A 12,491-nucleotide genomic window follows, 5' to 3' on the forward strand; every position below is an offset into this window, starting at 1 on the left:
CTTGTGCCACATTTGAAAAGAACCCGAATATCTACACAGACCTGTGCTGGTTTTGATTTTGACTCTCAACCAAGTACAATTGCAAGCACTGAAGACTGAAGAGTCATTTACTTAATAACGGCATAAGAAATTCATACGCTTTAGTGAAAGTTAGTGTTGTCCTGAAATATAAAGGAGTAGAAAGGAAATGTAGACAGTTTTAAAATCCTTCCAAACAGAAATTTGGTAAAGACACAACTTAGTTTTCTTTCTAAGAATAAAGGAAAAAAATAATATGGCTGAGTAAAATTATATTACGATCTTTTAACCACAAATTATACTGGTTATCCCTACTGTGTTGGCAAAGTAGCCTACCAGACCATTTCATCTTCCCTGTGTTTAAATCAGCAAGTCTCACAGACAGTGAATTGGGAAAGCTCATCACTATTTAGTTCCATTTTCTTCTTTGAATATCAGAAACAGAGCTGATTGAGGAAAGAATTTTGCTAATGGAATAAATTCATCTGTAAAAATGAGTGGAAAATTGATTTAACTTTCCTTATACTTGGTATGTATCCTCCTTTAGTTGCATACTACAGTCTTTTTGTGATTCCCCTATGGGGAGTGGTACGTCTGTGCTGCAGAGCAACAGAGGGTCCTGCTTCCCCCATTTCAGGGGCCTACCAAGAGCACACTACAGCTTCAATCTGGCCCCAAGCCAGAAGGGGGCAGCTTGGGCACACTGAAATCCTACTGCACTGTAGGGCCAGGATATGGTCGTGACACACAGTCAACCACTTCTGGGTCCAGCAGGTCAGATGTAGCCTGAAACATTTCCCGGATAAACCTTTTTCCTTGGAACCCAAAAAAGCTATCCTTTCAACTTTGGCAGCTAAGTTTGCATAATCAGCCCCCTGCTCTTCTGCCCCAGAGGCATGTGCTTTGCACAGATTATTGCATTGGCCTATTTTTAATTTAGTAACGTACAAACTCTATTATACATTTTCCTCATTTATGAGCACGAAAGTAAAAATTAAACAGAAAGTTTTGTGTCCCCCCAATAAAGTGAAATTGTCTAATTTCCCAGTTGGTCAGTTTTCCTATGCGCTACTCCCCACCCCATAGGAATATTGCAAAATTAAATTACTTGGTTATCTTCAAACATTCTGAAGGTTTAAGGCATTATAAAAGTGATTAGTAAAGCTGTTTTACATTATTTCAGGAGTTTAGCAGAGAAGTATATGATTCCTCTCTTTATTAATGATACCATCAATTTTGTCTTACTAAGTATTAATGAATACTCCTCTACAGTTTATTATTTACTCTCATTTGAAAGGGTTAATAATTCTGAAGTGCCTTCAAGAAAAACACTACAATATTCAAAATGTTTTTGCATCAATCAAGCAATGATTACACAATATCAAGGGCTCTTGTGACACTACTGAATATTTATTCTTCTTTTCCTTTGAGACAAGTTTTTGAGTATATTTAGAACAGTTAGGGCTCTTTATTTTTATACATGCTAGATTCTAGCTTTATTTGTTTTACTTTACTTTTGGCTTTCTGGGTGTGTTTTAGGCTAACAACAAATGACAGCAAACATAATTAAATTTAATGAAAGTAAAATATAGATGTTAGAAATTAATTATGTTATTATTTTCAGATTTCAGGCCATCTTGCTCATCAACACGGAACAACTCATAGGAAAGGAACTGCTTATAAGAAAACTGCAGATTTCCTAATGTGTTTCTTGCAGTGTATTTCAAAATACTGAATCTTCGTTGTCTGTTGGCTGTCTTCCCTCTTCCTTCTTCACAGCAACCTCTTTGACCCTGGCCATTCCTTACTTACTGTGTTAGTTCTTACTGTGACTTTCTCACAAGCTAAGAGGGTGACTTGTATGAGTCGTCTTTGTAATCTCCCACACTTCACATGAAACAGGGTCAACAGGTTCTGGAACAGTTTTGCAAAAAGAGGAGGAACACAAGAGACTTGCAACATTTGATACGACTAAATTTGGTGAGATGAAGTGGAAAGGAATTGTTCTCTTATTTTTTGAAATGTCCAGAATGTGTGTTGCTAATAAGATCTTTCTGAATAATACTCTATGTGCTACAGCATTTATCAAGTTAAATCCCAGTGTATTTAAATAGCAATTATCCATCTAAAAAATAGCAAGGAACACATGGTTTCATTTTATTAAAAGTAAGTCCACAAAATGCCTATGAGTATCAGTTGGAATGTTTGTGCTGTTGGGATACTTCTAATTAGCAGTTGTAAAAGCTAATAATTGGTTACAAATCTTATACTTCCAGATAAGAAAAATTGTAACAATTATCATACTTCCCCCCTGCTTTGAAACAACCTCTGAGAAGTTATTTATTTTTTATTTCATAACCACTTCTCACAGCAAATGTTTCCATTATCTTGGATAATCAAATAGATTTCTTTTTGAAAAAATAAGTAATTTTTTTTTTTCATAGAAGACTCTCATGAATGTTATTACTCTAGATATGAAATTTAAATATTCATTTCTAAATTTGTCTTTCAAATCAGAAATCCTCATACATTTTACTTACTTTATCAAGAGGCAAAAATCTGGCTTAGTTTCCTCAAAAGAGATAATAACTGCTATAGAGTTATGAATAAATATGATAGTAGTCATGAGAATTCCTGATGCATTATTTGTATTATTATTTTTTAAAGGCTATTAAAAGTTAAAGTAGTTAAATAATAGTTTTATTTCTGTCCATATATTGGCATTATTCCTGGGCATATAGAAAGAGCTTTATAAAGTTCTTTCTTTTCTCTAATTGCTTTGTAGCATTGCAGTCACACAGCATTTAAGTTAGATGGTGGATATGATATTGGAAAATTCATTTTCCACTGTGATGTCAAACGAATTGGAATTACTTTAAATGTTGAAACTTAGCCCTGAAGGTCCAACACATTATTGTGCTTAGTATTGCTCTTCTACTGCAACACTTTCTAAATAAAAACTGTTAGTTATGTCAAACAATTAAGGTGACTGGCTCTTTCAGAAGTTTTTGGTTAAAGGGAAAATCTGTACTATTCTGATTAAAATAAGCTCATGACTACTGGACCTGCAAACCTGGGTCTTTTTCTCTCCCAGGAAGTTAGTGTTGTGTTACATCACTCATCACTGCTGTAGTGTCTAACTTGTTTTTCCTTCATTAATTACCAATAAAATTGTATGATGCTTGATTTTGTAGCGTGCAGGAATGGGACTGCTGACCTCAGAAGGCAGTGATCAGGTCACTTAGGTCAGTGCAGAATCACCTGCCTCAAAACCCATCAGTACAATGATAGAAGCAACCGCCATTTGATGAGTATGTCCTTTTGAGCCAGCACACTGTTGAAGTTGAGCAGCTCTTCTCAGCTGTTTCCTTCAGGACCCCTTAGCATTTGATCTAGTGCGTAACCTTTTCTGGGAGTTCTTTTTGAATTACTATGTGTATTCATCATTTCTATGGCCACTCCCAACAAATATCTAGAATAAGGGTAGCTTGGTTGGTTTATAGCAAGGTTAAAGGTATTTTGTACCTGCATAAACAGAGTCACTAGTTGAATATAATAAATAAAAAAAAATCAATATATAAACTTAAATTTCAAGTGAGAATGAACTAGATTAAATTGATGACATGACAAATTATTTAATAATAATCCACAGAACACACAGGACAAAAACATTTCTCTTAGTTTTTATATTAATCGTAAAGGCTTAAGATGTGTGTTCATATGGCCACATTGTTACTCTGTTCACTACACATTAAACTTTAAGCAAAGAATTAAAAATATTTACAAAATACAATCAAGCAGGGATAAAAAGTCTGTACTACCCAATGAGACCATAAAATCATGACTAATAAATATTATATATTATATATGCATATATAAAATATAAAAAGATGTGTATATATAATATAGATAACACTGTTATACCAATTAAGTATATATATATATATATTCTTTTTTTGCCATATAAATCTGGAATATATTAATCATAATTTTAGGGAGTTCTGCAAAGTATTTTGAATATAAAAAGTACTAATTGTCAAGACATTTATGCTGGCAGCCAGATTTCAAATAAGACACTTTAGGCAAACTCTTACATATTTCTACACTGCAACAACTGTGTACCTGAGAGGATTTCACATAGAATGACACATAATGTCACACACCAATGAATGACTGTGGTTTGGGTTTTTTTAAACTTAAGTTCCAAGACAGACATTGCCATGGTAGGTCAGGTGTTTCATGCTTTTCTATAAAGACTGTAGGGACCTAAACAAAATGTTTTGTTTTGTTTTGTTTCTTTACAAGATAAAGGTTATACTTTAATTATATAGGCCTGTCTATATTACAATATGCATAATTAATGTTCCACGAACATACAGTTTGAAATAATCTGAAAGCTTAACCATCACTTCACTTTTTCCTTCATCTTACCTTGGCTTATGTTGGTCACTTTCAAAAATTCAGCAGCATCATTACTTAGAGAATAGCCTATTTGTATGATATTGAACTTAATTGTACACCATTATCATATGAAACTCCCACACTCTCAACTTTTCTGTTAACTGCATGTTTCTTACAAATGAAAATTTGTCACTCTGCTCAAAGTGCTAAATTAAGTACATCTCGAAGAACAAGGAAAAAGAAAAGCAGGTTCATTGTTAGTTGTTTTCTGTCAGCTCAGTACTTGGCCGTCAAAATCACTCACTAGAATTGGAATACCATTTTTTTTTCCTATTTATTTATTTATTTATTTATTTATTTTTTACTAAGGGAAGCTAGAATATACAGCTGTAGATAAAATTCCAACCAGTTCCAATGTAACTACACTGTGCAAAGATAGCGCAAAAAATTTCCCTGTTTATTTACTATGGAAATAATCTAATTTATCTTTACATTACTAATTTATTGTTCTGTGTAGCTTATAGTCAGAAATTGCTGTTTGATACTGATTTTATTGCTGTGTTAAAGTCTTAGATCCAAATACATGCATTAAAAAACAACCTTAAGGTTTTGTTGGGTTTTTTTCATTCCTATGGAGAACTTGGTGAGCAAAACCAATAACGATTCTATAGTCTATAGCTTGCATTTTAAGGTACTACATGTTGTATAAATATTTGTCATTTGTTTTGCAATGCCTTTTGGCTTAATTTTGCTTGTCAGGCATTCTGGCAGGTGACAGTTTTAGAAGCTCCATGGCAGTTTTGTGAATGCTTGTGGGAAGCTTCTCTCAGATGCAGGCAATAGCATGAAAGAAAGTATCAGTATCATGTTTGGTCTAGCTATTGAGTGATTGCCGCTATAAGCTCATTATGCATGGAGGTCGAGTTTTCAGAACTGGACATGATCTTGAAAGTAAAGCAATTGGATAATGTGTCATCTTAGGAAAGGGAAAAGGAGGGCTGTGAAAAAGGATGGTGAGACAAAGCAACAGAAAAACTCCGTCATATGCAAAGACCAAATGGACTACTACAGCTTGCCATCTATGAGAAGATACCGCTTTTAACTAGGTCAGACAGTATTTATCACACAGTGTAAAGTAATGCTGTATTTCCCTAGGACATCAGAACAGTACATCCAGCTCAGTGCTGAATAGTAGTGTGTCCTTCTATTTTCTCTTCTCTTCCCAACTTATGTGTCAGGCTTTGACTGACAGGCTGAAGGTAACTGTTCAGGCAAGCTACTAGTACTGTGGGGTAAGTGCTGGAGTTTGCTGGCCTTGCAGGTTTTACGTACCCTGAGGGATAGATCGGTTTTTATCTTCCATAAACCAGGAAAAGAATGATTAGGGCATTGTACTTTTATTCAGAAGTAATTTTTCTATCAGAAGGTCCTTCATTAAGAGTCACTGCAGGAATCATACTGTACCCCCTTTATGGCTGCTTTTAAATTTCTGGAACTGAGTAAGAGACAAAGATAAAGAAAATTTAATACTAGATTATTTAGCAGAGATTAAAGGTGGAGGGTCATGTGCTCAAAAATGCCCTTGAAAAAGGAGAATCACTGAGATAGTATGCAGCAGGGTAAATGATGCTTAGTTATAAAAATTAAATATAGAAAACATACAGGTATGCAAAACACTGTGATATATGCAATCATATTACTGTGTAAGAAAAATCAAAACAAATCAGTGGGATGGGGTATATGTTTACTTTCTAAAAAGCTAAACACCCAGATGAAGCAGAAAATTATTTGGTCCATTGGGTTTCTGGACTGCTTTACTATTCTGCAACAATGGAAATAAATTTATTTATTTTTAAATTAAAAATATTTTTGTGAATATTACAAATGCAATGTTAAGAAGGTGTTTTATTAACAAAACAAAGCAAAAAAGCCAAAAAACACATGCCAAAGTCAGGTCCTAGGTGACTTGTAAGGAAACACGAAACGTTAGATATATAGCAAATAAAAATGTTCTCTACATATTTTTAGAAGGCTGCTTTCATCTTCCTCTATTAATACCATCTTTACTCCAACTTTGTCAGAGACACTATGGCTCATAAATATTCATTGTTTTTAAAAAGTTACATAGATTTTTTTTTCAAGTCAATATTGAGTTTGTTAATGAAAATGGCTCAGTTAATTAACTAAATGGCATTCTAAACTGAACTTATCTGAAACTCTTTCTACATTGGTTGTTTTTCATGAAGAAATGATGCATAAAAATCAACTTCTTCTTTTATTTTAAATTAAATCATTTTTGCACGTGCTCTAGGGACGGCAATTTTAAGCAGCTAAAACTTTCTGAAGAGTGGCTGTAAGAATGGCCATTTTATGCAATCACCTTAGTAGCGTTCCAGAAGTGTGACTTCTGGTTTATCAGTAAGTCTGAACTGAAGCTTGCATTTAGTATTTGTTATGACATTAGTTATTTCTTTATTATCCAAGACCTGGTGTGGACAACATAAAAACCTGCTTTCAGCCCAGTTATGTTGTGTGCTAACTGCAGTGTAGTCACTTGTCTCCTTTTTCCTAATATTCGTATTTTTGCAAAAATTGAAGAAAGCAGAAGTTGCTGTCTGTTTTGTGTATAATAAGAAAAGCAGATCGTACCAAAAGCTATACATTCTTCATTTTTCTGTATGCAGATGATTGTGCACTTTTTCAAATATGTCACTACTGGTTATCCTGCAGTAGAAGCCTATATTCAAAAGTTATTTGTTTATCAGAAGAGTGAGGAGTACAAGAAAAATATTGTTAACAGTCTTCACAGACATCCCACAACATATTTTGCTCATATTCATTGCAGTTTATTATAATATGTTATGTATATCAAGAGAGCTAGATTTTAATCTACTGTCAGGTTCATCAAAATAAGATACAAGTGCTGATCTGTTATTGAGAAGTTAGTGAGACAGCTGGCAAGAAAAAAGGGTACCTTATCTAATATTGGGAAAAAAATCCCATAAATTTCCACTGTTGTTAAAATGTTGGAATCTGGGATTTCTTTTCTCTCCACTCACTATTAGAAAAAAATTCCTTATTCTTCTTTGACAGATGACGTGTTGGCAAGATGCAGCTTCTCATCTGTATTCACAAGCAGCTGGGTAATAACTGAGTTATCTTTTCTTTGGTCATTTCTGATAGATAGGAGATGACCTTGACATTGACTTGTAATAGGGAAGGGAAATATTCCAAATCAGGCACTAGTCACTTGAAATATCATGTATGCAAGTAATTGCAGTGGCTTTCCTTAGTTTTACCAGGTGGCAGCTGCTGATAATGGTAGTGATGCCCTTCTACTAATATAATTTATCAAGTTCATTCATTTGAAATAACATTTCTGACCCTGCAAAACTATTCCTGATTGTTCTTCCTTTCTTACTTACTATCTCTAACTAATTAGTTTCAACTTTTTCATTTTAAGCCTTGTTGCTGGGTAAGAGGGCTGAACTGTGACTCCACACCTATAATTTTAATTGATGCTGCTTTAAGTGAATCTGCTTTCTGGATATTCATAAGGAATTAAACAGAACAGGGACACAGATGATGATGTTACATCAGGTGGTATACTTTATACTACTTCTTCATCCCTTTATACTTATTGTTATCATGAATTGTTATTCCTTTCCATCTGTTCAGCTTTAGTTCATGCCATAGTGCGCACAACTATGTGTTGAGAGTGAAACATAACAATCTAAATTAAAGAAGGAGATAGCAGTGGAAAGAAGGAGCATGTGAAATGACCAAGGAGATCTATGTTGCCAAGATGAACATATGTATAATTTTGCATCAAAGTAATCAGATGGGGTTGGAAAGAAGTTCAGATAGAAAAGAAAAAAGCAATGCAAGTAATTTTAGAATTTATAGATGTATAGATATAAAATACATATATATTTATATAAAGATGTAGACCTTGAAAATATGCAATTCTTAAAATTTCAGAGTACTGTCACATTTTGAGATATGTTATAATTTCTAGGCTGATCATTTTTTGTGTTTCTTTAATATTTTAATAAAAAGAGCAAAAATTAGAATACATAAAATTAAATAAATGGGAAATGGTCCAATAGTTTAAGATTAGAATAAAATTAAGTACTGTGAAGATCAGTGTCTATTTTTACAAATACGATCTTCTACTGGTTCCCAGTTTAGAGCTGAAGTATTTTCTATTGCTGTTACTTCAAATTAATCTAAGTTAATTAACACTTGAACTAAAGTACAAAATTGTAAATTCGTCACATGCTTTGAGATTAATGTTTTGACACATATTATTGAAATTGTGTAGTCCTTTGATGTTGAAATCAGAATGATCTGAGGGCTCAAGCACCTCTCTTACGAGGACCGGCTGAGGGAGTTCAGGTTGTTCAGTCTGAAGAAGAGAAGGCTCCAGGGGACCTCATAGTGGCCTCCCAGTATCTGAAGGGGGCCTACAGAAAATCTGGGGAGGGTCTTTTTACAGGGGCTTGCAGTGAGAGGACAAGGGGTAATGCTTTTAAGCTGAAAAGAAGAGAGATTTAGGTCAGAGATCAGGCATAAATTCTTTAGTGTGAGGGTGGTGAGACACTGGAACAGGCTGCCCAGAGGTGTTCAAGGGTGGAAAAGGTAGGGAAGATTCTGAAGAGCCCCATCTCCTGATGTCCTCCTCTACTACAGAAGAGTTTTAAATCTGGACACACAGTTATCATGCCCATGTCCGTTACTCCATGAAGGTTTTCCCAAATTTTTCTTCTGGTGAGCTACAAAATTAGCTCAGGAAACAAGATGTCACCCAAGAGACAGTGTTCAGCAATATCTTGTCTTAAAAGGCAGACTTATAATCACCTTAAACTCATCAGGCTCTAATTTGATGAGCCAACTTCACAGTGTGATGCCAGAGTGTTTGCAGTTTTGTTTTTGTTTGGTTTTGTGGGGGTTTTGTGTGGGATTTTTTTTCCTTTTTGTTTTTGTTTTTTTTTTTTTTGGTTTTAAGTGAGCAAACAATTCCTCTGACCTGGAGTCTAAGAATCTGTTTTCCACACAGTGGCATGTTACACTTTACTTGGCTCTTACATGGTGTTGCCTTACTAAATGGCTGTCAGTAACTCTGAGTCTGAGGACAGTCCTTTGTTTATTTATTTACTGTTGCTTTTTTTATCTCTGTGATAACAATTGATGATATTTAATTTCTGTATATATTGAACTAAATCACATAGACCTAGATTTCTTTTTTAGTTAAAAAATAAAAATATTTTATGTTTGTGCTATAATTTTAGTAAAAGAGCCAACCTGTAAGAAGATACTGCATTTACTTCTATAAAAAATTACCTCTTACTATAGGTGGGATTTATTTTGTTATCTTTTATGATTATCTTTCAAAACAGTAGGTTGAAGTACAGCCTATCACCAAAGCCTAATATTCCATCTTCTGCTTTTCTGGATTGATACCTTACAATATAGTTTATTACTTCCCTTCCCCTGGCAAATTTTTCTTTCTCTGTCTTGTGATAGACCCTTCATCAATATTGATTGGAAGCAGATTAATTTAATCATCAGATCTTCGAAAGTCATCTTGGATTTTTATCTGCCTATGAATTCCTATTTACTTTCAGTAGTATTTTTATGGGACTTGTTTACATTAATACTAAAACTACCGAATATTGGAAATTAACATTCAAAACTTGTAAAACAAAAAAGAAATTAATCTTCTGTGAAATGAGGCCAAGGTCTGCAAAGATATTGAGGTAGTACATGAGGAAAATAAATGCATTTTTAATTTTTTCTTTCATATCAAGGGCCATTCTGGAAAACCAGTTTTTATTATATTTAACAAGACTGGGAAGATAGAAAAGTAATTTGACTCATGGGTTGTTTTTTATTAAATAGGCTATTATAGAGTGGCTATAGTGAATAATGTAGATAATTTATTATATGGCAAACCAACATCTTGAATTACAAACAACACTGAAGCACGGTCTAATAAAACATATTCAGAGTATTTGTAGAGGGGTTATTTTAATACTAACAACTTAGAATTTTCATACTAAATTTGTGGAGAAATGTACATGTGACAGTTGTGTTCTTCCTATTCTCTCAGATGGTGGTTGGTTGGTTTTGTTTGGGGGTTTTTGTTGGGTTGTTTTAGTTAACTTCATTGCTTTCATGTCTCTGATGGGTTTAGATTTATTGTCTTCTCTAAAATAACATCATTAGGGATTAGCAGTTAGTACACAACAGTAATACTTCTTAGCCGAGCAATATGATACCAATGCTTCCATTAATGCTGTTTAATTTTACAAGGAGTTTAGATTTTATTGTGTATCAGAAGCCTCATGTTTTGCCACTTTCTAGAGTGTTGCTTTATCTCGTGTTTTGGGCTTAACACGACAACAAAGGCACAACCTCATAGCCACCCACTCAACTCCCCCACACACCTCATACACACACTCTGGGATGAGGAGGACAAAGGCCAACTAGAAGCTCCTGGGCTGAGACAAAGGATGAGGAAGGTTCTTCACCAATTAAGGTCACAGGCAAAACAGACTCAACTTGGGGAAAAAATACTTTAATTTCACACTAATCAGACATATACACAGGACACAGACAACACACAGAGCAAGGTTTGCATATGTTACCCCACTACTTCCTTCTTCCTGGGCCCAAATTACTTTGTTCCCGGTTTCTCTCCCTCCTTCCCCCCAGAGGCACAGGGGGACAGGAGGTGGGGTTTAGAGTCACTTCACAGGCTGGTGGTTCCTGCTGCTCCTTCCTCCTCAGGAAGAAGGATTCCTTACAGTCCTCCGCTGCTTTCCCAAGGGGTCCCTCCTATGAGAGAGAGTCCTCCACAAACCTCTCCATGAGTCCTCCCCACAAGGTCAGGAGCAAGCTGCTCCAGCCTGGGCTTCTCAGACTCATGGGCTGCTTTGGGAGCAGTCACCTCCCCTGACACTAGGGTCTTCCACAGCTGCATAATACAAGTCCACTGACAGTAAATCAGAGTCCACTGGCCACAAAATCCAAGTCCACTGGCCAAGTTCACCCCTCCTGGCGCCTTCAGGGAATGTTCTACAACGTTCCTCCATGAGTGCAGGGGAACAGCTGCCATCTCGCCATGGGTTGCAGGGAAACTTCTGGTGGGGCACCTTCTTCCCCTTCTTCCTCACCAGCCACCAGCACCCCTCTCCTTCTCCAGCACAGCTCTTCTGCTTTAAGTGCTCCTCTAGGTGTTGTATCAGTTCTTTCATATGTTAATCACTGAGGCACCCCTCTAATGGCTCCTTGGCTGGGTTTGGAGTGTGGGCAGCTTCTCAGGTTCTTACTGGAGCCACCCTTGGGGCCCTTACCCCACTACCAAAAAGCCCGCCAAACCAAACCAGAACATTTTAGTAAAAACATGTGCATAAAACCAGTGAATGTTGGGAAACCTTGTTTGTCTTGATATAGAAAACTAACCATACTTGCAGTCTGATTTTAATAATTAACTGGTATTGTTTCTTATCTCTGCCCATGGCCTATATTTACTGTTTTGATTTTTTTTTTTTTTTGAGTACAGATGGTTTCTCCCCAAGTATATATTTGCAACGTTGCCCATTGTGTAGTATAGTGACACCTCAGCTCTCTAGCTATAGAAAACAATCTGGGAAGGACAGCATGAAGCTTTGTGTTGGCTTATTTGTTCCCAACCTGTTCCTATATTTACTCCAAGTATTTCAGTGCTGTTGGATTTGAACTATGGCATTCACTGATTCTTCATTTCTAATCTTGTTGGCACAGAAGAATGTGCTTAGTTAAAAATCTGACTGCTTTCAATACAAGTCAGATAATCAAGTGTATTGATGATAAATGTCTTCATTATTTCTCTTCACTACATATGTCTGTTCATGCATGCTTGGACTCAACGGGCAGCTCTGAACACCTTATAAGAAAAAAAATGCTTATAAATAATCTAGACTCAAGAGGACAAGAAAGATTAGGTATCATTAAAATGGTCAGTTTCATATTTTCACTGTTGCTTCTCCAGATTGAAAACTGAACTTTAAAACAGTTCAATATACTGA

The 12,491-nt window shown here is 35.4% G+C and overlaps 1 protein-coding gene across 7 annotated transcripts in view; it reads left to right on the plus strand.

Moving 5' to 3' along the window:
* DMD (dystrophin) overlaps window positions 1-12,491 on the plus strand; it is a 1,087,789-nt gene that overhangs the window by 702,675 nt on the left and 372,623 nt on the right. The window lies entirely within an intron of this gene.

This window comes from Apus apus, chromosome 1 (assembly GCF_020740795.1).
Source record: "Apus apus isolate bApuApu2 chromosome 1, bApuApu2.pri.cur, whole genome shotgun sequence".
In the NCBI taxonomy this organism is placed as follows: Eukaryota; Metazoa; Chordata; class Aves; order Apodiformes; family Apodidae; genus Apus; species Apus apus.